The 24,962-nt window shown below is 42.5% G+C and overlaps 1 long non-coding RNA gene across 4 annotated transcripts in view; it reads right to left on the bottom strand.

Moving 5' to 3' along the window:
- Positions 1-24,962, bottom strand: part of LOC126512680 (uncharacterized) — a 531,499-nt gene that overhangs the window by 83,901 nt on the left and 422,636 nt on the right. Inside the window, exon 7 of one of the 4 annotated variants that reach the window (XR_007595128.1) lies at positions 24,273-24,368. The exons of the other annotated variants lie outside the window; for them this stretch is intronic. This is a non-coding gene — a long non-coding RNA (uncharacterized lncRNA). Of the gene's footprint in view, positions 1-24,272; positions 24,369-24,962 lie in introns of those variants that run through there. 4 annotated transcript variants of the gene reach the window in all.

The raw sequence follows: 24,962 nt of genomic DNA, 5'->3' as shown, positions 1-24,962 counted from the left end.
TGGCAATGGAGCTACTTCCCCAGCCCTAGCAGTGGGCCTCTTAAGGTGCCAAGAAAGGCCTCTGGGAGTTTGCGGGTGATATTACCTGCCAGGGAGTTGTGTGAAAATATGGAGGAAAACGCCTCACATAATTCCCCCTGTATGGCAATTGTGTAGTCACTCGTTTACAGATAGGTGGCTTGAAGCCACTGGCTTGCCCACTGACTTTGAATAAGCCATTTCAACATTCTCTTGTGGCAACTCTTGGTGGGAGGGCCTAGATTCCAAGTCAATTTTAAAGCAGAGACACAGGAGCCTTTGTGCCTCTGTCACTTGTTCAGCAGTCATCGCAGTGGTTATGTCTGTCACCGTGCAGCTGGGAAGAAGTCGTGCCACCATTCGGACTGCAGGGCAACTGGTTTGTTTTCTTCTTTTCTTCGGCTTAGCCTAAGAAATGGGAACGGAGAGCCATCTATAGGTGCTGCCTTCGCTTGGCTCTTAATGTGGCAGGGTCAACAACTAGGGTTGAAAGTCTAAGCTCAGAGCCACAAGCATGAACCTGTGTCCTTGAAAGCCAAAACCACGTCGCCTCTGAGGAGGTCTGCTATAACAGTTTAGATAAAATGGTGCAGTTCCCCGAGGGGCGACAGTGGACCTTGAGGGGCAGCCTGTCCCACGATGAGTCAAGACGGGAGAGAGAGGGATAGACATGCCATGCAGAGAAAGTGGGTATGGTTTATTTAGTGGGTTATGGAAGGAAAAGGAAAACAGAGAAAGAGCCCAGGCTGGAAGCAGAAGAAAGATCCACTTGCCTTGGTGGAAGTGGGGGAGCGGGCAGGGCTTGTTTCTTAAAGGGTCAGGACAGACCATTACACCTGCATCTTCCAAGACAATGCCAGTGGCTTTGGAAGGAGGTCATTGTGGATGCAAATTCAGTGATACAGCATTGTTTATCTTCCATTAGTTTATGTCTTTGTTTCAGCTTAGGCTCTGCCTTATTTTTAGTACACAGGTGCTCTTCGCATAGGAACCCCTAAATAAATAGGAATCCTCTGGGATTCTACTTCAGTTCTCCTATTGCCATGAAATTGTAGCTGGAGCAATCACGCACAATCCCAACCCCTCTGTGGACATTTGCGTCTCTGAGATATCTCTTACCTCTCTCGAACAGCCTGAGTCTCTCCACCCCCTTTCCATCTTCCCCTTCTTTTACTTTACGCAGTTACTCTATTTGTAATGCCATCGGCTAGATTATCACATGGCAAAACTCTCAACAGGCGAAGAATGGAGCTCCATTGGTAGAGTGCGTCTCTAGTGTGCATAAGGCCTGGAGTCCTAGCCTCAGGACCATATAAACCAGGCATGGTGGCTTACAGTTGTAAGCCCAGGTGGAGGCAGGAGGATCCGAAACACAAAGTCATCCTGGGTTACAACAGAGGGTTTTAGTTAGCATGAACTACATGAAATCTTGTTTCCAACAACAGCAGCAAGGGCAACAACAACAATAGACTGTGGGAGCCTTCTAGGCATTCATACCCAGACAAGGACCCATTCAAGAAAATAGCTGGCCACTTTCGCTGTGTCACCTACTGTAGGACAAAGGAGAGGAGGGAGACTGGAACTTGGTGACCATTCACTAGAAAGGAGGGCCCGGGGGACTAGAGAGAAGTCTAGATATCTAACAATACCTGAAAACCACACAAAGGTAATAGACCTTGGTGAAGGGACATAGGCAACAACAGATACAAACTGACCTTTGTCTCTTCCCTATCTACAAGGCTAGTTTTGCAGCTTGGCAATGCATAGGAATTTCCTCAGTTTCTCCTCCTCCTGTTTTTTTTTTTTTTTTTTAACGGTGTTATGGGTTGAATCCAGGGATTTTGCAAACTAGGCAAGCAGTACAAACAGAGCTACAGCCACAGCCTGCTATCTTCCTTCCTTCCCTCCCTCTCTCCCTCCCTCCCTTCATCCCTCCCTCTCTCCCTCCTTCTCTCCCTTCCTTTCTCTCTTTCTTGCCTATTTTTCTTTCTTTTTCCTGCAAGTTGGTGTTTACATTTCGGAAAAGTGACTCAATTACCCTGAAGTTTAGCTTACACATTTACAAAATTGTGTGTGTGTGTGTGTCTTTAAGGGATGCAGTCAAAATTGAACAAAGTAACACATGTGAAGGTATCAGCACAAACTACTTTCTCTGAAAGTACTCAGGAAGTACCAACCAGTGCCAGTTGCACCAGGAAGTGTGGGTATAATAAATTAGCCTTCATATCTACAAACACACACACACACACACTCATACTCACACTCACATTGCTAACTGCTTACCTTATCTTGCCTAAAAAGACTAGAGGAAATCTAGAACAACACGAGCTGATTTTGCAACTTGGCTTACAGGAAACCAGGTTGTGGCTTTGACCTCCACCCAGCCTCCCATCCTGAACTCCAGCCCATTACTGTGCGTTCAGATTTCTTTTGAGTGCGTACTGTTTCAAATTCATTGCTGACCAGTAGTCAATGTAAATAAAACCCCAATACCTGTCCATATACCATATGGAACCTAAAGCTTCCTGACAATGGGACAATAAAACACAATTCCTGATCTAGAATGATTATAGCAAGCATCCAGTCCGAAAGGATCAATCCTACTCTCTCCTCTTCATTGGGAAGCTGAATCCCAGGTACTTTAATATGTTTATGACAGGACATTCATTTTTAAGACAAAATGAGGATTTGAATTCAATGCACTTTGCTACATAATCCAAACTTTCTACCAGTTCCAACTCAGCATAGAAAAAGGTATGTATGATTATAGTATATATGCAGCTATCAAAATGTTGAATGCTATTACTGTTCTTACCAATTATAATTTACCCACCCTCTAGAAGCCTCTGCAGGAATCTTGACATAATTGTTTTCTTGCAACATAGCTGAGGTTGATACATTGTGTCATTGTGCCAAGTCAACACCAGTCACTTAATGTATTAATCTTTTAGTTAGTAAGATTGTTTAGTCCAGCCTGGTTGTGCACACCTGTAATCTCAGGATTTGGGAGGCTAAGGCAGGAGGCTACCCAGTTTAAAAGCTGCTGCATGAGGCTGTGTCTCAAAAGCAGAGGACCAAAGATCATTTTATTGATCAGTCCTTAACTAAATTTCCTTCTAGTACTCTTAAAGTTAAAATATATTATAAGTGTTGTAGTTTCCAAAAGAGATATTATATACCGAGCTTTGTAAAAATGCTGTGAAGTAGTCTTTGTACACCGTAAATATGTATTATTCTCATTGTTACTAAAATGCTAGTTGCCTGTTAGCTAGGCAGCATTTTCAAGGCAGAGAGAATGCTAGGAAGAAGGAGGGCGAAATCAGAGTAGTCACCAGCCAGACTCAGAAGAAGCAACATGAAAAGTACATAGAAGAGGTAATCGAGCCTCAGGGCAGCACATAGATAAATAGATGTTTGGCAAATTTAAGTTATAAGAGCTAGCTAAAAACAAACTTAAGCTGATGGCTGAGCATTTATAATTAATATTAAGTCTCTGTGTGGTTATTTGGGAGCTGGTCAGTGGCCCTGATGAAAAACTCTGTCTACAGTAAAGGGCATGAAAAGAAGAAAACGAAGGTTTTATGATAACGGGACCAAGCTCATTAAAAAGACTCAGATCAAAGAAGACTATGATGCTAGGAGGAAAACTGTGTTCTATCTAGTATGTTTTGGAAAATTTATTTAAAGTTATTGGAAACATTGAAGTAGGACTTTAAAAAGCATCTCAGAAGCATCAATTGTACTTTTTGTTTACTTTTGTAGTTGATGACATTTGAGTTTATTTTGTTTTATTTCTGAGCCTGGTTAGATGATTTTACTCTTCTTACCTGTGTTCTTATCTCTAATATCTGCCAAGAACTATGCTGTTATTGGGAAATGAAAGTTGAGTAAGATTTGGCACATGGGCTGTTATATTATAAAGGCAACCCAAAGGACACATAGGACAGAGCTTTCTGACTTAGGCACCATGTTCCTGGAAACCTCACCAATTGTACACACTCCTTGGAGAAGGCACCGTAACTAGAGTACTGGCTCAGCAGGGAGTTAATAAATGTAAGCAGCTATGATATTAGGAAACAAGCTACAGCAATGAGTTTTAGATATGCTCTATTTATCATCCTATTTCATCCTTACAGCCAGCCCGATCTTTGTTGTTTCTCCAGATGAGAAAACTATGGACCAGAGATGCTATATTTTGAGTCAGCACCAAGATCCAGCAGTTATCAAGGGCAGGAATTCAGCCTGGGATTCAGGCTTCACAGCCTCTAAACTACGTCGTTGTGCTATTTCTTCTTAGAATACTAAAAGCTTGACATGAAATCTTGAGGATTTAAATAATAAACTCTAAGAAGGAGACTGTGATGGTTAAACCTGATTGCTAATTTGATAGAATTTAGAATCACCATAGAAACAAATTGAGTACGTCTGTGAGGGATTATGTAGATTAGGTAAACCGACAAGGGAAGACCCACCCTCATTTTGGACAAAGCCAATGGTAAGGCCTGGAGTCTTGCGCTAAGTGAAAAGCATTTATTGACTTCCTGACTATGCACACAATGTGCCCAGCTGCCTCCTGCTCTTGCCAGCATCCCTTCTCTGCCATGCCGACTGTATTCCCTAGCACTGTAAGCCAGAGTCAACCCTTCCTTAAGTTGCTTTTCTCAGATATTTAGTTGCAGCCACAAAGCAAGCATCTGAGAGAGAAACCAAGTCAGTACCAGACACATCTACCGAGTTCTATTAAGAGAAAAGTGCTTTCTGTCAGCTCATGCGCCCACACTGACGGACTCGCAGATTTTCCCCGGCCTGTAGAAGACAGGTCCTCCCAAACATCCTCTCCTGTAGCAGCGAGATGGCTCAGCCAGCAAAGGCAGTTGCTTGATGGAGGTGGGTCTTGTATCTTATCTGTTGATTTCATTGGTTAATAATAAAGAAACTGCCTCGGCCCTCATAGGACAGAAAATTAGGTAGGCGGAGTAGACAGAGGAGAATGCTGGGAAAAAGAAGCTGAGTGAGTGAGTCGCCATGATGCTCCCACTCCAGACAGATGCAGGTTAAGATCCTCTCTGGTAAGCCAGCTCATGGGCTACACAGAATATTAGAAATGGGTTAGAACAATATGTAAGAGCTAGCCAATAAGAAACTGGACCTAGCCGGGCCAGGCAGTGTTTGAAAGAATACAGTTTCCGTGTAATTATTTCTGGGTATAAACTAGCCATGCGGGCGGCCGGGTGCCGGGGACGCAGCCCTGCCGCTCCTATTTCAACAGATGGCGCCCAACGTGGGGCTAAATCCACTTAAAAACCTGAGAAGCCTTAAAAATAAGGGAAACAGAGTTTAACACAGATTTTTGCTGTTTTGTTGGTGACATGCTGTAGAGAGATTCCTGATTCAGCAACAGCAGCAGAGAAAAAAAGCTGCGTCATTTTAAAGCGCGGCTTCCTGGTGCTATGCTGCCAGCGTGAACTCTGGCTTTAAAGCATTTCAAGGCTTTTATGGGACTGGATGTTTCTGTTCCCACTTGGGATCGGAGGAGATTGCTCTGAGACCTGCCGATGGCTCAGCGTTCCCTGCCTACACCTGGGCAGATGGCGGAATCAGGCTTAGGCAGGCGGAAGAGCATGGCGGATTCCTGCTGCCATACAGAGACGCGTTTTCAGACTGCGCAGTGCTCTGCGTGTCAGATTTGGCTGTAACTTGGATAAAAAGAGTTTCTGTGCTGCACACTCAGTCTCAAAATTAAATTGCTGATTGCGGCTCCAATGTAAACTGCTGTTTGCCTGTAACTGTGCTCAGCTCAAAAGCACCAAATGACTCTGAGGCAGGAGCGGCTGCTCCTTGCTGAACTGTGCTGATCTCAGGCAGGAACTACCGTAATTACCTTAAAACCGTGCAGTTAAGGTTTAGACTGGGCAGGACACAGGCAGTACCGTATTACCTATACATGGTGCAACTTAAGTTTTTAAGAAATGCTTAACATTTTAAGAAATGCTCCTGGATAATAAAAAAAAAATTACAGATTCACAGTAAAACAGATTCAGACACCGTTGGATGAATGTACGTAGGCTTGGGGAAAAAAAGAGAATATAAAGAATAAAGTTAATGTCTTAAAAAGAAAAAGGGTAAAGTCTTTAAAGAGACAGAGTACAGAAGTACAGATAGTTATAGATTAAGAGAAATAAAGAAAAATAAGCCACGTAAAAATGAAAAATTCACAGAGAGTCTGGATTATGTACATTGTGTTTTCTTTAAAATTTTTGACTGTGAAGGAGCTAAGTACAAAGAGACATTTTATTATATGGGCTGCTAAGCTGAACCTGCACATATGTTCTAAAGGTATCTTGACTTCAAAATTTGGATCTAAGGATATGATGCTTTGGAGAGGGTCTTCTTTTGTTTCCACAGAGGATGTGACCCTATGGATTGCATCTATCCCGGTATGGTATGATAGACCACGCCCTCCTGAAAGGTTGCTGTGAACACCCTCAAAAAATTACTTCACTCAACTGCCAACCGAGATGAACCTGACACACAGGTTACACCCTAAATGATCTGATTAACAGTGCCCCCATTCAGCAGGAAGCAGTTTGGAGAGAAAAAACTACGCCCATGTTCCCAAATATTGTTTATAAATGTTCTTTTACATTTAAAGGGGGATATGATATAGATATGAATAATTTGCATTGGTATGGATTTTAAGGTCAATTTTGTTATATGTATATGTATTTTTGAACTTGATTAAGGTATTGTGATTATGTAGTTCACTTAAAATGTAATGTATAATTAGGAAATATAGGTTGTTAATGGATAATCATTGCTAATAGTTAAGCTTGTAGTCATGTTAGTTAGATTTTCTAGATATATAGAGATATATTTCAATTAGATAGGCATTCTTCATATCTTTCAAAGACTGCAGAATATGGCATTTAAAATATTTTAATAACTTAGGACTTTTCATGACAAGGAGACACGTCTGCTCCTGGCAGCACCAGCTACTTCAAGAGGAAGATGGGCATCGAAGAGGATCCTTATGGAGTTGGATAGTCATTTGGGCAAGAAACTGCTCTTGCCTGGACTGTTGCATAAACTGGACACAGAGAACCCTCAGAGAGAGGACTGCTGAACTTGCCTAAAGGTGAGATGGTCTTTCGGGGTTCCTGATTCATGAAAGAGTCTACAAGACATTCTACAGAACACAGCAGAAAGTGACTGAACTGTCTTTAAAATTTCCTGCTTCATGGAAATGTATCTGGATACCATGGGCCTGTAGGCCGAAGATGGATGCCCCAACGGTACAGAGGAACTTTGGGTGACTGTCCAGGCAGCGAGATGTCTCTGTCATTTCTAGAGTTTTCTTATTTCTTGTTTACTTAGATAATATTATATCCTTCTGGAGTCTTTGATGGAGTTGAAGAATAAATAGTTATAGTTTTCCTTAGTTATGATAAGAGATAAAATAGATATAAATATTGTAACTGTAATTCTTACTTGATAACTGTTTTGTTATATGTAATTTTACTATGCTAAAGTTAAAGCCTTTCTTTTTTGTTTAAACGGAAAAAGGGGAAATGATGTGGGAATGATTTCTTACTAATAAAGAAACTGCCTTGGCCCATTTTATTGGATAGAAAATTAGGTAGGCGGAGTATACAGAAGAGAATTCTGGGAGAAAGAAGGTTAGAGGAGGAGTCGCCATGATGCTCCCACTCCAGACAGACGCAGGTTAAGATCCTCTCTGGTAAGCCAGCTCATGGGCTACACAGAATATTAGAAATGGGTTAGAACAATATGTAAGAGCTAGCCAATAAGAAACTGGACCTAGCCGGGCCAGGCAGTGTTTGAAAGAATACAGTTTCCGTGTAATTATTTCTGGGTATAAACTAGCCATGCGGGCGGCCGGGTGCCGGGGACGCAGCCCTGCCGCTCCTAATTCAACAGTTGCTAACCGGCCTTATAATCAAAATCCTATCCTCAGGACCCACAGAGTGGAAGGAGAGAACCAACGCCCTCCACCCCACAACACACACACACACAGACATGCCCATAGTAAATAAATGAGATGTAATATTTTTAAAAATGCACTTTTGAGAGTTAAGTAAAATGTCTCTCCCAGGAAAAGGTTGAGCTTTAACCCGCTGAGGTTGTCTGCTGGCTGTTCTGTGTCCCTAGAAAAAGAGAAGGACCTTTTGCTGCTGGGTAATCTCATGAACCTGGACTTCAATTTAAAAGGACAGTGTTAGCTGTTGGCTGGGGCTACATGCTAAATCTGCAGCTCCCCTTATAATATCAGGCCCCCTCTAATGAGAGATTTCACATTCACTCAGGACAAGTTACAAAAGAGCAATGGCCATTGACCTTACTGATAAACCAGTGTGAAGAGAGAGGGCGACAGACCTACTGCCCCACAGGGAACTCACAAGAAGGACCATTTTCCTTCCAGTTCAAAAACACGGAGTAGGTACGAACTTTCCATGGGCATAGTGGTGAATTCTGCCTTCCACTGGGGTTCAACACGCCCTCAGAGCTCCGTGAAGGCAGCTGTTATGCATTAAGATGAATACATCCATGATGAAGGCGATAATGTTTCCAGAGGAGCCTGCTCTGGGCGTCCTCTTCACTGAACTTGTGAACTCTACTACTTCCTGCTTGCTAAGCAAGGCTGCCTTCTACAAAGGAGCTTAACTTTCGCCTGCCTCTCTTTCCCAGCCTTTCAGTTGACTGTGGAGACTTTCCAGTGTTTGCATTCCAGTATCCACCTATCCCCTTTCCTCAGCAGCCAATAATGAGAGGTCATACACACACACACACACACACACACACACACACACACACACACACACACACATTTTTGTGGGTTTTTCATATGAATGCCTCAAACATACTTCCAAACAAAGTCATGAGAGTCGGTTTAGGAAAGATTTGCTTCTCGATTCTGATTGGAACAGCAATTATTCACCCACAAGAAATTTGAATTGTATCCATAGGAAAGAGGAGGCGACATTCCAGATCAAATACAACACTTTCGCTTTGCATATTAGGCAACCAGACTCAGGCATCAAACAGAAAGAGACTCTGTTGTTTATGGCTTTGGGGAAAGAGCAACTGTGTTTGCTTAATCATAATAAAATTAAAACTTAATAACTATGTAAGTTCTAAGGTTTATATAGATATGGTTATCATTCCTGGAGTTTTTTTTCTTTCTAGTTCGGTGTGGTAGATTTTGAAATAACCATGTTTCAAAAGCACAGCTACAAATTCTCTGACACGCTGCCTAGCAATGGTGGTGTCCCTACCCTCGATTCTTTTTTTTTTTTTAGCCAAATCAATCTTTTTTTATTGAGAAAAGGAAAAAAAAGTTTCCGCCTCCTCCCAGCCTCCCATTTCCCTCCCCCTCCTCCCACCCTTCTCCCCCTCCCCCTACTCCTCTCCCCCTCCCCCACTTCTCTCACCCTCCCTCTCCAGTCCAAAGAGCAGTCAGGGTTCCCTGCCCTGTGGAAAGTCCAAGGTCCTCCCCCCTCCGTCCATGTCTAGGAAGGTGAACATCCAAACTGGCTAGGCTCCCACCAATCCGGAACATGAAGTAGGATCAAAACCCCGTGCCATTGTCCTTGGCTTCTCATAAGCCCTCATTGTTCGCCATGTTCAGAGAGTCCGGTTTTATCCCATGCATTTTCAGTCACAGTCCAGCTGGCCTTGGTGAGCTCCCAATAGATCAGCCCAGTGTCTCAGTGGGTGGGTGCACCCCTCGTGGTCCTGACATCCTTGCTCGTGTTCTCCCTCCATCTGCTTCTCATTGGGACCTTGGGAGCTCAGTCCAGTGCTCCAGTGTGGGTCTCTGTCTCTATCTCCATCCATCACCAGATGAAGGTTCTATGGTGATATGGAAGATATTCGTCAGTATTGCTATAGGATAGGGTCATTTCAGGTTCCCTATCCTCAGCTTCCCAAGGGACTAACTGGGGACATCGCCTTGGGCTCCTGGGAGCCACTCTATGTTCAAGTCTCTTGCCAACCCTAAGGTGGCTCCCTTAACTAAGATATGTGCTTCCCTGCTCCCCTATCCAACCTTCCTTTATCCCAATCTTCCTCAAATTCCCCCAATCTTTCCCTTCTCACTTTTCTCTCCCGTCCCCCCTTATCCCCAACCCACCCCACCCCCAAGATCTCAATTTTCTCCCCGGCAATTTTGTCTACTTCCCATAGCCAAGAGGATAACTATATGATTTTCCTTGGGTTCACCTTCTTATTTAGCTTCTTTAGGTTCACCAGGTATACACTCCGTGACCTTTATTTATTTGTAACTTTTAAACACGAGTTTTATCGTTTATTTTTATGTGTATGGGTATTTTACCTGCATGTCTGTCTGGGCACCATGTTCTTGCAGTGCCCACAGAGGCCAGAAAAGGACAATGAATTCCCTGGAACCAGAGTTGCCCATGGTTGTGAGCCACCATGTGGGTGCTGGGACTCAAACCCAGGCCCTCTGCAAGAGAAGCCAGTGCTCTTAACTGCTGAACCACTTCTCCCCAGCCCCTTAGTTATTTTTTATTGCTGTGATAAAACACCATGCCCAAGGCAACTTACAAAGTTCCGGAGGGTTCGAGTCCATGGTGCTAGAGGCATAGGAAGCAGGTGGCAGGCAGCTGGAGCAGCAGCTGAGAACTCATTTCTGGGCCACCAACAGGAAGCAGGTTGCACTCAAAATGGTAGCAGTCTTTACTTCTGCCAACAAGGCCACACCTCCTAATCCCTTCCAAACAGCCACCATCTGGGGACCTGTCTGAGTCCTATGGGGGACATCTCACTCACATAACCACAAAGGAAGAACTCACTGATTTATATCCCTGGCTCCCTTTTGAACTTTTAATTCATTTTGAAATAAGGTCCCAGTAAGTTGGCCAGGCTAGGCTGGGGATCACTATGCCATCTAGGTGGGACTTGAATTTTCTCTTCTGCAGAGCTCACGTTCCATGTGTTCCCCACCATACCAGGCTTATGTGGTGCTGAAGATCAAATCTATGAGTTTGTGCAAGTTAGGTAAGCATTCTCCTAACTGGGCTATATCCCAAGCCCCAACAGCCTTCATTTTTGACTGGTTACATGACAGCGGTTCTACTAGGCTTTCGTGGTTTTGTCTCTGTATAGCTTTTCATTCCGACACCCTGGCTTAAGAGCAGACACTCTCTGGGTCCTTTCATTCCGCTGAAAGACACAAGCAAAGCAAAGAACCACACCACAGACGCTTCTCCTCAGACATGTCTTTTGTAGTGTTTGCTCATATCCCATTGGCCAAAGTTCATAGGGCCAAGTGATTACCTGGGCAGAACAAGTACAGGCAGAGAAAAAAGTAGACACAAACCAATAAAATCTATCATAGTATTTCATGCTCCCTGGTTTCATTTCTCCTGTTCCTCATATTTTTGGTGAAATTATACTATCTACATCTTTTATTTTTTTAAATAGGCTTCAGGGTAGATTAGAGATAAAAGTGAGAGTTCAGTCTTTAATGTTTAACTACAAGTTTGCTGTTGATTTAACTTCTAAGTGGTATCAGAATTTATTGGGCAAAACTCAGTATTTTTCAGACATGTAAAACGGGGGGAAAGGACTTGAGACATAGCTCAGTGGGTAGAGGGCTTGACTAGTACATACAAAACCCCTGGTTTGACCCCCAACACTGCATAAGCCAGACGTAGCAGTATGCGCCAGTAATTCCAGCACTTGAATAGTAGATGAGAAATCCAAGGTCATCCTTAGCTACTTTGGAAGTTTGTGGCCAATCCTGGCTACAAGAGACCTTGCCTCAAAAAATAAATAAAAATCAAAAGGGGAGAAGAATCAACGTTCCTCTTTTTTGTCTACATTCAAAATTAAAGGTACACGAAGTCAAAGATAACATTTGCCTAGAGGCAAAGGTGGGTGGAACATGACCTACTGGAACACTAGGGAGCTTTCCACTGAATGACAATTAAACAGCTTGGGTTTTGTATCAAGCAAATGGATCACTTCTTCAGAACATCAAAGTCTTCAGTAAATGTCGGCGACCTTAGAGGAGTTAACTGTTCAATATTGCTGTGGAACTCAAATCAGAATGGAAAAGCAAATCTTCTGTAAGCTAACTTGGAAGTGAGTTTTAAACATTAACACACAGCCGTTTTTAATTAAAATAGAATCACATCATTCTCATCCATTCCCTTTACTTCTCCAACGCCTCCCATGTCTGCTCAGTGTTCTAGCATGTATGTGATTTCCAGGCAGCTGGCTTGGTGGTGGATAACCAATTAGGGGCCCACCTCGCCAGGGAAAACTATGTCTTTGGTTATTAGCATTTTTTTAGTTATCTTGGTTCTTTGTTTAGGGGCAAGACCAAGTGAGGGTCTCCCTTCTGTGTTAGCACGTCTCCTGGTGGTGTTCTTTTTCTGCTCCTTTAGGCAGGCATGTTGTTGAGAACATACACCTATTTTTCAAAGTGACACCAACACAAGAGAAAAAGAAACCCAGAAAAAAAGAAAAACAGAATGTCATGAGCTCGCTATATCAGAAACTTGATGACTATGTTTCTGTTGTCTTTTCACAATATCAGAATTTGTTTCATAACAATAAATTCACAAGGAATACCAGATTTGTTCACAGCAATTTGCCATGTAAATTGTCTTGATAGGCAGCAAAGGTAATCATAAATTTTCTTAAACCCTGTCGTAACTACTAACATTAACTCCCAAGTCATGCATTACAGATGGTAAATATCGCTCTCCATAGATACATGTATAAATATAAGTTATAGGAATGGGCCACAGAAGCCTAAAGAGGCTGCAGTGGAGTTCAAGATGGTTCAAAGAGATAGAGCTGAGGCAGAAATGGGGAACTGATCGAGTTACAAATAGTCTCTGGACGGAAATGAAAGACCTCCCCGAGGTCTGCTGGGGGCACTACTGTAGGATCAAGCCATTGGCTTACAAGCAGGAACCAAGCTTCAAAGTCAAGTTTAGATGCTTAAGCTAGAGGGGGGACCATGCAGCCTACAGGGACAGGATTAGTTTCAGGCAATTGATTGGGTAGAGGAATGGCTAGCGGCCCAAATGGACAAACAGGCTACATCAACAGTGGGACTGAACTGGGCTGACACCCCTGGAACAGTCACGGGTTCTTTTTGTGCTGACCTCTTGACGTTATCACCAAGTGGTGAGGTGAAAGGTCTAGGAGGCCCACTGCCGTCACAGTGTTAGGGTGCCCTCCTCTTGGTGAATTCCAGGGGAGGAGTTGCACTCTTCCTCCAGTCTGGTGTGTCCAACAAGTTCTCAGACCCATGTTAGCCTGATAAATCTGTAGGGTGGCATCCTTCGTACATTCAGGAATAAATCATCTGTCCGTGCTAGATGGTTGCTGTGGGAAAAACGTTGGTGTTCATGTGTGACTGCCGAGAGTCAGTCAGCTTCCATGGAGTCAAAGTTAGTGTGTAAAATGTAATTTCCCAGGGCAAAGTGCAGTCTGAACTGTTTTACAAATATGGAGTAACTGAGGCCAGGATGTAGTAGCTGGATGATGGCACGAAGCAATGTGTTTTGCTGTTCCTAGTACATTAAGAGGGAGCAGTAGAAGAGAAAAGGAATGTTTCTCTTCAAATGTCAGTTTTCTGCAGATTTCCTTAACTCCCTATCACCTCCTACCCCAGGAAAATTAAAGTTGTGGGTTTGTGTTGAGCAAAGGTTTTCTTTGGGTCTACACCTGGGCATTCCTAAGTTGGCAATGCAATCATTAGATCTATGTGTTCCTCTCTTAACTAGCACTTAGTTAAATGTCAGTGAATCGTTAATAAATTAATATAACTTTGGAGTGGATTTTGGTTTAAATAAATAAAATACTAACAAAATAAACTCTATTTCAAGTCACTAAATTTCAGTGGTGATGTTCATAAAATACTTATATTCTTACTCACTTCCTGTTGTCTTTTTCTTCCTTATGTATTTTTGCTTGACTGAATAACCACTATAAATAAATGTCACCAATGCATTAATCTTTTTGCAAAATAAAAATATTTTTCATAATAGCAAAACAACACATTCTTATTGAACAATAAAAAAGCAAAATGCTAAAACGGTAGAAAGTCTATTGAGTGAAATATCAATAAATCACACCACAATCATGTCCAGTGACAACAGTTATTTGTAGAATTGGAGGCAGCAGTACTGAACACACACATTTAGTGAGTTCCAGGACAGCCAGACATACACAGAGAACCCTGCCTCTAGAAACAAAACAAAAAACAAAGACAAACAAGCAAGCAAACAAAAAACAAGCAAAGAAATAGGATGAGAGATGATAGTAACATACATTTTGGAATGTAGACAGTGGCTGCATGAATAGAAAGTGACCTAAAGGACCTGGAAGCAGACACCTCAGCTATTGGTGATGGTAGAAGTAAGCTCTAAAGAATTTGAATCTACTCAAAAGCCCAGAGAAGCCTACACTAATTGACGAAACTGAGCATTTCTTTACCGACCATTTTGATAAGTACAATAAGTTTGTAAATTATATATTTTTAGTAATTAGCAGTACATGTAAAGTTTTTCATTTTAAATACTAAACATCACCATGTCATTATACTGAAATTTGCTTGAGGCTATCTGGGGGCACTAATGAGTTTAAAATGGTGACAGAAAATTTTGGTATTTTTAATCTACTTCTATTTGAAGAAAAAGTTGATCATGGTCTGCTTCCTTCTGATGTTGTTCTCTCTCCACCTCTTTCTCTGCTCCAATGAGTTGTTTACTATCCTCATCCGGTGATGACTTAACTATGAGACAAAGGCAGAGTTAGAATTTGGAGTTAATTTCGCATAAATCCCATCAGGGAGTATGGTCCCAGGTGTCCTTTATGTTTTAAGTGTATCGCTATCTGGTTGGCTTCAGACTGCACAGTCTCTTCTGTTTGTAGAGAGTTCTATTCCTCGCTACTAACTAAAGCTTTAGCCTCATTCAATTAGTAGCCTTTTTACTTAGTCCCTCTTTTGGGTTAATCAGTTCAGTGTTCTCCATGAGGATCAGACAAACTTTAGGACTCTTTTGTCTATGATTGACAAGCAGTATAGACCTCCCACTCTTATTTCTAATTTAGTTGATGATGTTGATGATGATGGTTGCATGTGGGAGGGATGTGTGTGCGAGTGTTGGCACAAGTGTGCCATGGCGTTTCTGTGACAGCAAGAAGACAACTCTCTGGACTCCCTTGGATCTCACTCAGGCTTTGCGGCAAGTGCTTTTATCCATTGAGCCATCCGGCCAGCTCAGCTCTAATACTCACAGAGACCTATGCGTGGGAAAGCATTCAGTCGTCTGTAATTTGCCATGATCATTTCTCAGCCTTTACCACTATGGCTGGAAATCAATTAAGTGCTAAGTTATATTAATGAATCATGAAAAATCTAGTATCTATGTCTATGGCCGTATCAATTCCAAATTATATTGTTATAACATTTAAAGTCATGTTCAATACAGATTGTTCTTTAACAGATAGCAGACCACACTTACTCTGCTGAATTCCTACCCACATATATGGGGAGACTTTACCTATCGATTCATTTATAGGGTGGAACAGTCCAGAACTATTTGCTGAGAGAGTTGCTGATCCCTTCCCTGGGTGCAATGTTTCATTTTACAGGTTAGCCTGGGTTAGTTAAGGGTGGACAAGTAGCTGGTAAAATGTTATGTATGAGTGTATCTGTAAGGATCAATCCAGAAGAAATTAATATTTGAATCAGGAAACAGAGTAAAGATCCACCCTCATCCACTGTGGGCATGCAGCATCTAATTCAAAGGCCCAGATAAAATACAGCAAATCTGCTTTCTTCTTAAGTTGAGGCATCAGCGGCCTTGTGTAATTGGTTTTCACACCACGTGACCAGGGCTACTCACAAACCCTGACTCCACCTGGCTACAAGGCTTTTGGCCCTTGGCAAGGAGTTATGGCAGCTGCTCTCTTGGTATATTCATCGCTGTTTTTCATTGCTCTGACAAAAAGCAACTCGAGGAAGGAGAAGTTTACTTGGTTTTAGAGTTCGAGGCTACAGTCCATCATGGTGGAAGGAGGGTGAGGCAGCTGGTCACGTTGCATTCACAGTTACGAAGCAGGGAAAAATGGATGCTGGTGTTCAGCTCACTGTCTCCTTTTTATTCAGTCTGGGGACCATCGACTGGTGCCCCCCACATTTAAGGCAGATTTCCCATCTCAATTAACCCAATGCAGAAACTCCCCAAAAGACATGCCTAGAAGTTTGTCTCCTCAGTGAAACTTTTCTGCCAAGTTGACGCTTGAGATTAACTGTTCACACTTAGCCCTTAAGTCTATAGACAGGGCTGGATTTCATCATGGGCTTTTCTGACTTTCCAACTTGCAGACAGCTTATTGTGGAACTTCCCTGCCTCCATGACTATGTGAGCCAGTTTTCCCGCTGGGCCAGCAAGAAGGCTCAACGTGTAAAAGTACTTTCCTTGTAAACCTAGTGACCTGAATTTGATTCCTGGAACCAATACAAAATGACTTCACAAACTGGTTTTCTAACTTTCCCATGCACATGTACCCATCTCTCTCTCTCTCTCTCTCTCTCTCTCTCTCTCTCTCTCTCTCTCTCTCTCACACACACACACACACACACACACACACACACACACACACTATGGTGGTTTGAATGAGAATGGCCTCCATAGGCTCAGAGGGAGTGGCCGTTTTGGAGGAAGTGTGTCACTGAGGGTGGACTTTGGGGTTCAGAAGCCCAAGCCCAGTGGTTCTCTTTCTCTCTCTTTTTGCTACCTTCGGATGTAGGATCCAAATGTAACACTCTCAGCTATGTCTTCAGTACTATGCCAGCCTGTGTACAGCCATGCTTCCTACCATGATGATAATGGATTCAACCTCTGATTGGAAGTAAGTCCCAATTAAATGATTTCTTTTATAAGAGTTGTCCTCATCATGGTGTCTCTTCACAGCAATAATACCCTAACATACACACACATACAGAGAGAGAGAGAGAGAGAGAGAGAGAGAGAGAGAGAGAGAGAGAGAGTTTTATAAACAAGTAAATGTCTTCTTATCTATATGTATTCTGCTAGGGCTGTTTCTATAGAGAACTCTACTATAATGGACATACTCTTGATTCACTTTCCCCATGTGATAAGCTATGTGCACATTCATCCTAACACCTGTATTGGCTTGGCATTTTAGATTTCCTAAGATAACCTAAACTGTAGCCGGTCTTTCTGGTGATTGAAACATGGATCTCTCCTTAATTGGCAACAGAACCTGTCTGGCACTGTGTTCTCACCAGAGATGTTAATCTTAAATAATTTGAGAAATGATATCTTTAGAGGATTTCTTAAAAGAAATGAAGTACACCCTTGGGTATTTAAAAAAATCTTCTTGGACTGATGCAATCCATGAGCAAGTTTTGAGCTTGGCTGTGATTGCCTGGGCTCTCCACAGGTTATTTGGGGACTTTCCTTCAGTGGGTGTGTTTGTTCTATAAGGAATCAATGTTCTAATTGCAACCTTATAAAGCTTATTTTGACACATGCAACAAAGTTGCCAAAGATACCTTGCATGCTCACTTTTCAAAGTGTGGTTCTGGGAGCTCGTCAAATACTGACAAATGTAAAGGTCATTGAACTAGAACCTTCCCTCATAATAAGTACCTTATAAAATCAGCAACTGAAATGGCAAGATTTAACTACTGGTCAAAAGAATGAGTGCGTCTGAATGTATCACTGGCAATGTGTGGAGTTATGACTTTCTATACTGCCCCAAAGACCATGTGATTATGTCTATCCTGGAGTTTTCTGGTAAAAGAAGAAAGGCTTACCATTGTTTCCTCCCTTAACACTTAACCCAAATCTGCTTTAAATCAACCAATACTGTTTGTTATAGAGACTTTAAGAAATAGTATAAAGTTGACCTAAAAATTTATGTTGCAAAATGGTTCCTTTGCCCATTGTCCTCTCTTGATTCTCAAAAGTGTGGCTCGCACAGTGGTCCCTCCAACAACCCACTCACTCTCATATTGAGAGTGTTTACCTCCACAGTGATTCCTTTGGCCAGGCACATTCTTTTACTTTCGAGCATGATTCAAAGTACTCTGTAATAAACCTTACTCATGTGACCAGTGGTCTCTATCTGGATCAAGTGTTTCTAGGTTCTTGTCTTCTTGTTCAAATAATTGAAGAAGTGCGCACAAATAGTAAAGCAACAATGGATTTTATTCAAAAGTGAAGTGTAAGTACAGAGTAGAACTTATAAGAGAGCAACAGGCTCAAGTGAGATTGCTTATGAGCCTTGTGTGACTTCTCAGGACTTCCTTCTGTGGATCCGGGAAGAAGAGAGATTGGTTACTATGGTGGAGTATAGGTAGTTTAATGTTTTTATTGGCAGGTTTTGTTCACTGCACACATCCTTTTCAATCATATGCATGCCCAATCATTACAAAGCATAAAAATGTGAGTAGATTTTTGCTGTTGGACAATGGTCCCCATGCTCCCAGTTTACTCAGGAGATCTTGCCTTTGTCTACTTCCATGTAGATTAGATCCATGTATGTGTCCATTAGGGTTCTCTTTGTTGTCTAGGTTCTCTGGGATTGTGAATTGTAGGCTGATTTTCTTTGCTTTATGTTTAAAAGCCACTTATGCGTGAGTACATATAATATTTGTCTTTCTGGGTTTCCTCACTCCGCATAATATTTTCTAGATATCAGTGTGGTGATTTCTCAGAAAATTAGGAAACAACCTTCCTCAAGACCCAGAAATACCACTTTTGGGTATATACCCAAAGGATGCTCAACCATATCACAAGGACATGTGCTCAACTATGTTCATAGTTGCATTGTTTGTCATAGCCAGAACCTGGAAACAACCTAAATGCCCCTTGGCTGAAGAATGGATAAGCAAAATGTGGTACATTTCCACAATAGAATGGCATTTTATTAAGACCACTAGGTGATATAGTTTACAGCCACCTGTGGCTCCAGTTGCAGTGAATCAAGTGTCTTCTTCTGCCTCCCTGGGCACCAGGCAAGTACATAGTGCAAAGATACACATTCAGGCAAGAACACCCATATAAATAAAATAAAGCAAGAATTTTTAGTTATTTTTTTTAAGAATCAAGGTTTTTTTTCCAGGACAAACTTATGAATAATTATGATCTTTCTGCTCCTTTCTAAATCCCAATCTTCTGGACTCCAGTGATACCTTGATTTCACAGATTCTTCCATAAAAAAAGGTTTCTTTTTTATTTATGTGTATGTGCACATGCCCTTGTCAGTGTGTGCCACAAGTGAGTAGGGACTCACAGAGTCTAGAAGATGGTGTTAGATCCCCTGGTGCTGGAGTTAGAAGTGGTTATGAACCATCTCACATAGGTGCTAGGAACTGAACTGAAATCTTTTGGAAGAGTTTCAACTGCTCTTAACCAGCAAGCCAGCTCTCTAGAGCCTAGCCCCATGGCTATCTCTTCAGGGAGGCCATCTTCAAAGCCCCATCTTTTAGGTTTATTCCCTAGAGCAGTGGTTCTCAACCTTCCTAATGCTGCAGTTAATACAGTTCCTCATGTGGTGACTCCCAACCATAAAATTATTTTTGTTGCTACATCCTAACTGTGATTTTGCTACTGCTGTGAGTCATGATGTCAGTATCTGGGTTTGCTGACGGTCTTCAGTCACTTCTATGGAAAGAGCTGTTCAACCCCCAAACGGGTTGAGAACTGTTGTCCTAGAATGCACTCTAAGGCTACCCAGAATAAAATCTGAGGCAATTTTCTGCTGCTTTTGGGGTGTGAATACTACCACTTTTTCCTTCTGTCCTGGCTCTTGAGGTATCTTGGCCACAGTCCATCCTATGAGCCAGCCCTGTCATAGGAGAAGAAGACTCAGCAACAAGTCAGGTCTTGACTCGCCTTGCCTTGCTTCACGGTTTCGTTTTGAAAGATATCATCTTGCTCCTGTCCCAGTGCCTTCTGAGGATCCAGCAGAAATCCCAGGAATGAGCACAGAAGTGGATCATAGCATTCTTCCCTTGACTTGTGTAAGAGGAGAATTCAAAGTAGGGAATTTCCGAATCGCTCAAGTGCAGACACGTTTCTAGTTACCTTTGCCATCCTGGCACGAGGGCACATTGTCTGGCCTCAGTCATCTAAGGGAGTTTCATCCTCATCAAGCCTCCCCAGTGCTCTTCTTCCTTCGTTTTCACTGACAGAAATAAATGCTAGAAAAGAGAAGCTCGGTCTCTCAGATAAGCACAGGCATGCTTCTCCTTTGCTAGCCGATAAACTTAGGCCGAGTCCTAGCTGTGAAGCTATGAACTCAACCTTTAAGACAGTTCATGTAATTGATGTACTGTCTTTGACCCATTTCTTCACATATGCATGTGTTCCTGATGGTGTGCAAACAGTTGAGGATGTGGATTTTATTCCACAAACCACATCTTCTTCTCCTTTCATGGTGGCTCTCTGGGATGGAGCTGTTAGTCCTCATTCTTTACCAAGTGAGCAGTAGTCACACAATAGAGGCATCTTTCATGGGTTGGCACTAAAATGCTGGCCCCGGGGTTATGTTTTGATTAGGACTTAGCAACCAATCTGCCTGCCTGATTTTGTAAATAGTGGTATTGAGACACAGCCATACACATTTTATTTCTCTGTCATCCATGGCTGCTTGCCATTGTGGGATGAAGAGTTCCGTCATTGGACGAGGACACCGTGACCTTAGCAGCTGACAGAGAGACAGCGTTAGAATCCTCTCAAATTGTAAGCATCTGCAGGTCATAAATCAGGCATAACGAGGTTATTTGGTTGTTGTTTGATGTTTGGCTTGGTTTTATTTTGTTTTGTTTTGTAAGCAAGCTTCTAAGTCTTCTGGGTCTCAAACTCCCCTTACAGTAGAGAATGACCTTGACTCCTGATCCTCTGCTTCTACCTGCAAGTGCTGAGGACTCTGCCTCTAGAAGTCAGTTTTTACTAAAGGAAGTCAGCAGAGCCTACGTGCCTAATATAGATATCTTAGTGTGTTTGCTGATCTTCAGATGGAAATACTTTTAACTTTCTTATATGGAGAGGAAAAGTATTAAAGAAACAGAAATAGATTAAAATTACAATAGAAATAATAATTCAAATATAATAAAACACATTACTGTAAAATAAAAATAGAGTAGAATAGAGTAAATAAAATAGAGTAAAATAAAAATTAATAAAAATACCCAACCAGGGTGTGGTAGCACAGGCCCTAGAAGCCCTGAACCTGGGGGCTGCTGAACTAGAAAGCGTAGTGGGTGAGAGTGTTGACTGCCATGGGCCTGGGTGTGAATTCTCATTCCAAATCACCACCACCAAAACCAAAAGAAGAAGAAGAAAGGAAAAGAAAGAGGCCAGCCGTGGCCACATGGACTCGTAACTGCAGCCCTGAAGAACAGGGAAATAGGATTCATTGGCATGGCTTCTGAGCCAGACTGGCTCAAATGTGGTGAGCTCCAGGTTCAGTGACAAGCCCTATCTCAAGGGAATAAGGCAAAGCACTGTAAAGCAGAATACCAATGACCTCTTCTGACTGTGTGTCACAAGGGTACATGTGGCACTTTGCCTGCACATACATGAATATACACATACATACACCATATACACAAAAATTTCTAATGAAGCAAGAACTACTAATCATATTTACTTTGAATAGTGGAGTAAGAGGAGCGGGCCGCATCCGGCTGCCCAGCTAGCTTACCCCCGAAATAACCAGACAGAAACTGTATTAATTAAATTACTGCCTAGCCCATTAGCTCTAGCCTCTTATTGGCTAACTCTCACATTGTGATTCAACCCATTTCTAATAATCTATATGTCACCATGAGGTCGTGGCTTACCGGGAAAGATTCAGCATGTCTGACCTGGTGGCTGGCTCCATGGTGACAATCTGTGACCCTGCTTTCTTCCTCCCAGAATTCAGTTCTGTCTACCCCGCCTACTTATGTTCAGCCCTATCAGGCCAAGCAGTTTCTTTATTAATTAACCAATGAAAGCAACACATAAATAGAAGGACCTCCTACAGAATAGCAGGATTATAGATCAATTTAATATTCTCCTTCCTTTCTGGATTTTCCAAGTGTCTGTCAATGAATACTTTCAATACAATCACAGCACATGCAAACACATTACAGGGTTTTAGCTCATTGAACAAAAAAGCAACCCAAAATATAAAAAGGATTTTTTTCTAAATCAATGTCGATATGAGAAAATCATAAATCAATTAAAATGACGTTCCCTTTAAAGCACTGTGCCCTTCTCGTGACTGTCTACCAAGAATCTTATTCATATTGTATTTTACAATCTTAAATCCAACTCATGATTTTTAGTCGGTGCTAGCTATTCAGCCCCATCACTGGCTGGCTGAGGAATGGGAGGAAGAAGTATTGTCTGTTGGAGATAGCAGGCAAGGAAAAGAAAGGTTTCTGTCACCAGAAACGGAAAAAGTGGAGGTGTCACAGTCCTGGCGGGAAGGGAAGATTACGTTGGAGTTACCAGCCACTGTGACTGACATCTAATAGTGTAGATTCATAGTCTGAACATAGCCTGCATGCACAGGTAGGTAATCAAAGAATTTATTTCTCACAAATCCATGTTATCTGAAAATCCTTAAAGGCTATTCATCAAATGGCACTAAAGTATGGACCGCCTCTTCCTTATCCAACATCTCACTGACGAAGGATGAAGTGCACTTCTGCTTATGCCCCTCCAGCATTTTGCTGTTAAAATCCTGATCATTTCTATTTATCCTCAACCCCACTCATGAATCTGCTTCATTGCTGCTTCAGCTTCGGGAACTGGAGAGCCAAGGTCCCAGAGGCCATTGAGCACGCATTTCTAACAAGCTTTCCAGTAATGCTGATTGGGCTAATCACAGGCTCCACTTCAAGTAGCACTGTGAGAGTCTGTGCCTGGAGGTCTATGTTTGGGGATAAAGGTGGAACTTAGTTGATACAGTGCTTGCCTAACAAATGAAGCCTCAAGGGCTCTCCCCAGCATCATATAAAAGTGGGTATGGTGGCACAGACCTATAGTCCCAGAACATGGAAGATGGAGGCAGAGGGGTCAGCACTTAAGGTCATCCTTGGCCGCACAGGGAGCACACGGTCAGTTTGAGTTACATGAGGCAGTGTCAAAAACCGTAGCAAAATAAAATGGCAATGGGATTTCTCAGTCAGTAAAGCACTTGCCTTGCAAGTATGAAGATATTAGTTTAAACTCCCGGACTCATGCCAAAATCCCAAACATGATTGCATGCTTGCAATTCCAGGGCTGGGAAGCAGGGGCAGGATGATCCTTGGAGCATGATGACCAGCTCTTCTAGCCTAACTGGTGAGCTGCAGGTCAGTGAATGAGAATCCCTGAATCAAAGGATGCTGACTGCGTTCCTGAGGACAACACATATCATCATCCTCTCGCTTTTACATAAGCGGGCTCTTCATGTATCCCCTCCACCTACACACTGAATAAAATTGGGCTGGAGAGATAGCTCAGTGACTAAAAGTGCTTGCTATTCTTCCAAAACAGAGGGGTTTTCACCCCCAAACACACATCTGGTTGCACACAACTGTCTGTAACTACAGGTCTAGGTCTACAGGACCTGATGCCTTCCTCTGGCCTTCAGGGGTACCTACACATATTTCTCTCTCTCTCTCTCTCTCTCTCTCTCTCTCTCTCTCTCTCTCTCTCTCTCTCTCACACACACACACACACACACACGCGGGGGTGGGGTGGGGGAGAGTGATGCGGGATTTCCCTTTGTATGCTGTAATTACCATTAATGAATAAAAAGACTGCTTTGAGCCTACAACAAAGCAGGGAGGGGCAGAGTAGAGCTAGGCAGGGAGGACTGGATTGAATGCTGGGAAAAAGAAGGGCAGAGTCAGAGAGAAGCCATGTAGCCCCACCAAAGTGGGCGAGAACTTTAGCTGGAAAACCCCAGCCATGTGGCGATACATAGATTAATAAAAATGGGTTGAATTAATATGTAAGAGTTAGCCAATAAAAAGCTGGAGCTAATGGGCAAAACAATGTTTTAAATAATATAGTTTCTGTGTGGTTATTTTGGTTCTGGGCGGCTGGGACAAATAAGTGGCCTCCCTCCTACAGGAGAGAAAAAGAGAAAGAAGCAAATCTTTCAAAATAAAATATAAAATCAAGACCTATTCCCTGTGCTTACACAGTAACCTCAAAATATAATAGGTTTTGCCTTGGTGCAGTCTGTCCCCCACAGGAACCTTGGCATCATCCGGCAGCATTTTTGATGGCTGTTATTGGAGGGCTGGGGGCTGGTGCTGAGAGCATCTAGCGGATAAACGCCAGAAATGCTGTGAAAAATCTACTGCATAAGCCAGCCACTACAAACAAAACATTACCTGGAACAAAATGTCAGTAGTCCAGGCTGAGAAACCTGATTTTAGATGTAGTTTGAATGTGAACTATTGCCCATAAGTTCATGTGTTTGAATACTTGGTGCCCAGTGGTGATTCTGTTTTGAATCATGCCATCTTCTCCATGATTAACTTTATCTCCTCAAACTATCAACTAACACAAATCCTTTTCTCTTTCAGTTAAGCCACCCCCCCCAACCTGTATGTGTGAGTGTGTGCACAGTCATATGGGAGCGCACTCCTCTGTGGTTGTCTACCTGATTAGTTGAGACAGGGCTTCTCACGGGGACCTGAAACTTACATAGGGTGGACTGGCTGGCCAACAAATCCTGAGGATCCACCTGTCTCCACCTCCCCAGAGATTGGATCACATGTATGCTGCTGGCATGCTCAGCTTTTCCCTTCCTCCCTCCCTTCTTTCCTTCCTTCTTCCCTCCCTCATGTTTCTCTCTCTCTCTCTCTCTCTCTCTCTCTCTCTCTCTCTCTCTCTCTCTCTCTCTCTCTCTCT

Source organism: Alexandromys fortis, unplaced genomic scaffold (genome assembly GCF_014885135.2).
Source record: "Alexandromys fortis isolate MF-2015 unplaced genomic scaffold, M_Fortis_MF-2015_v1.1 scaffold_120, whole genome shotgun sequence".
NCBI classification, from domain to species: Eukaryota; Metazoa; Chordata; class Mammalia; order Rodentia; family Cricetidae; genus Alexandromys; species Alexandromys fortis.
The sequence above is the reverse complement of the archived record's forward strand: the minus strand, read 5'-3'. Positions and strand labels throughout refer to the sequence as shown.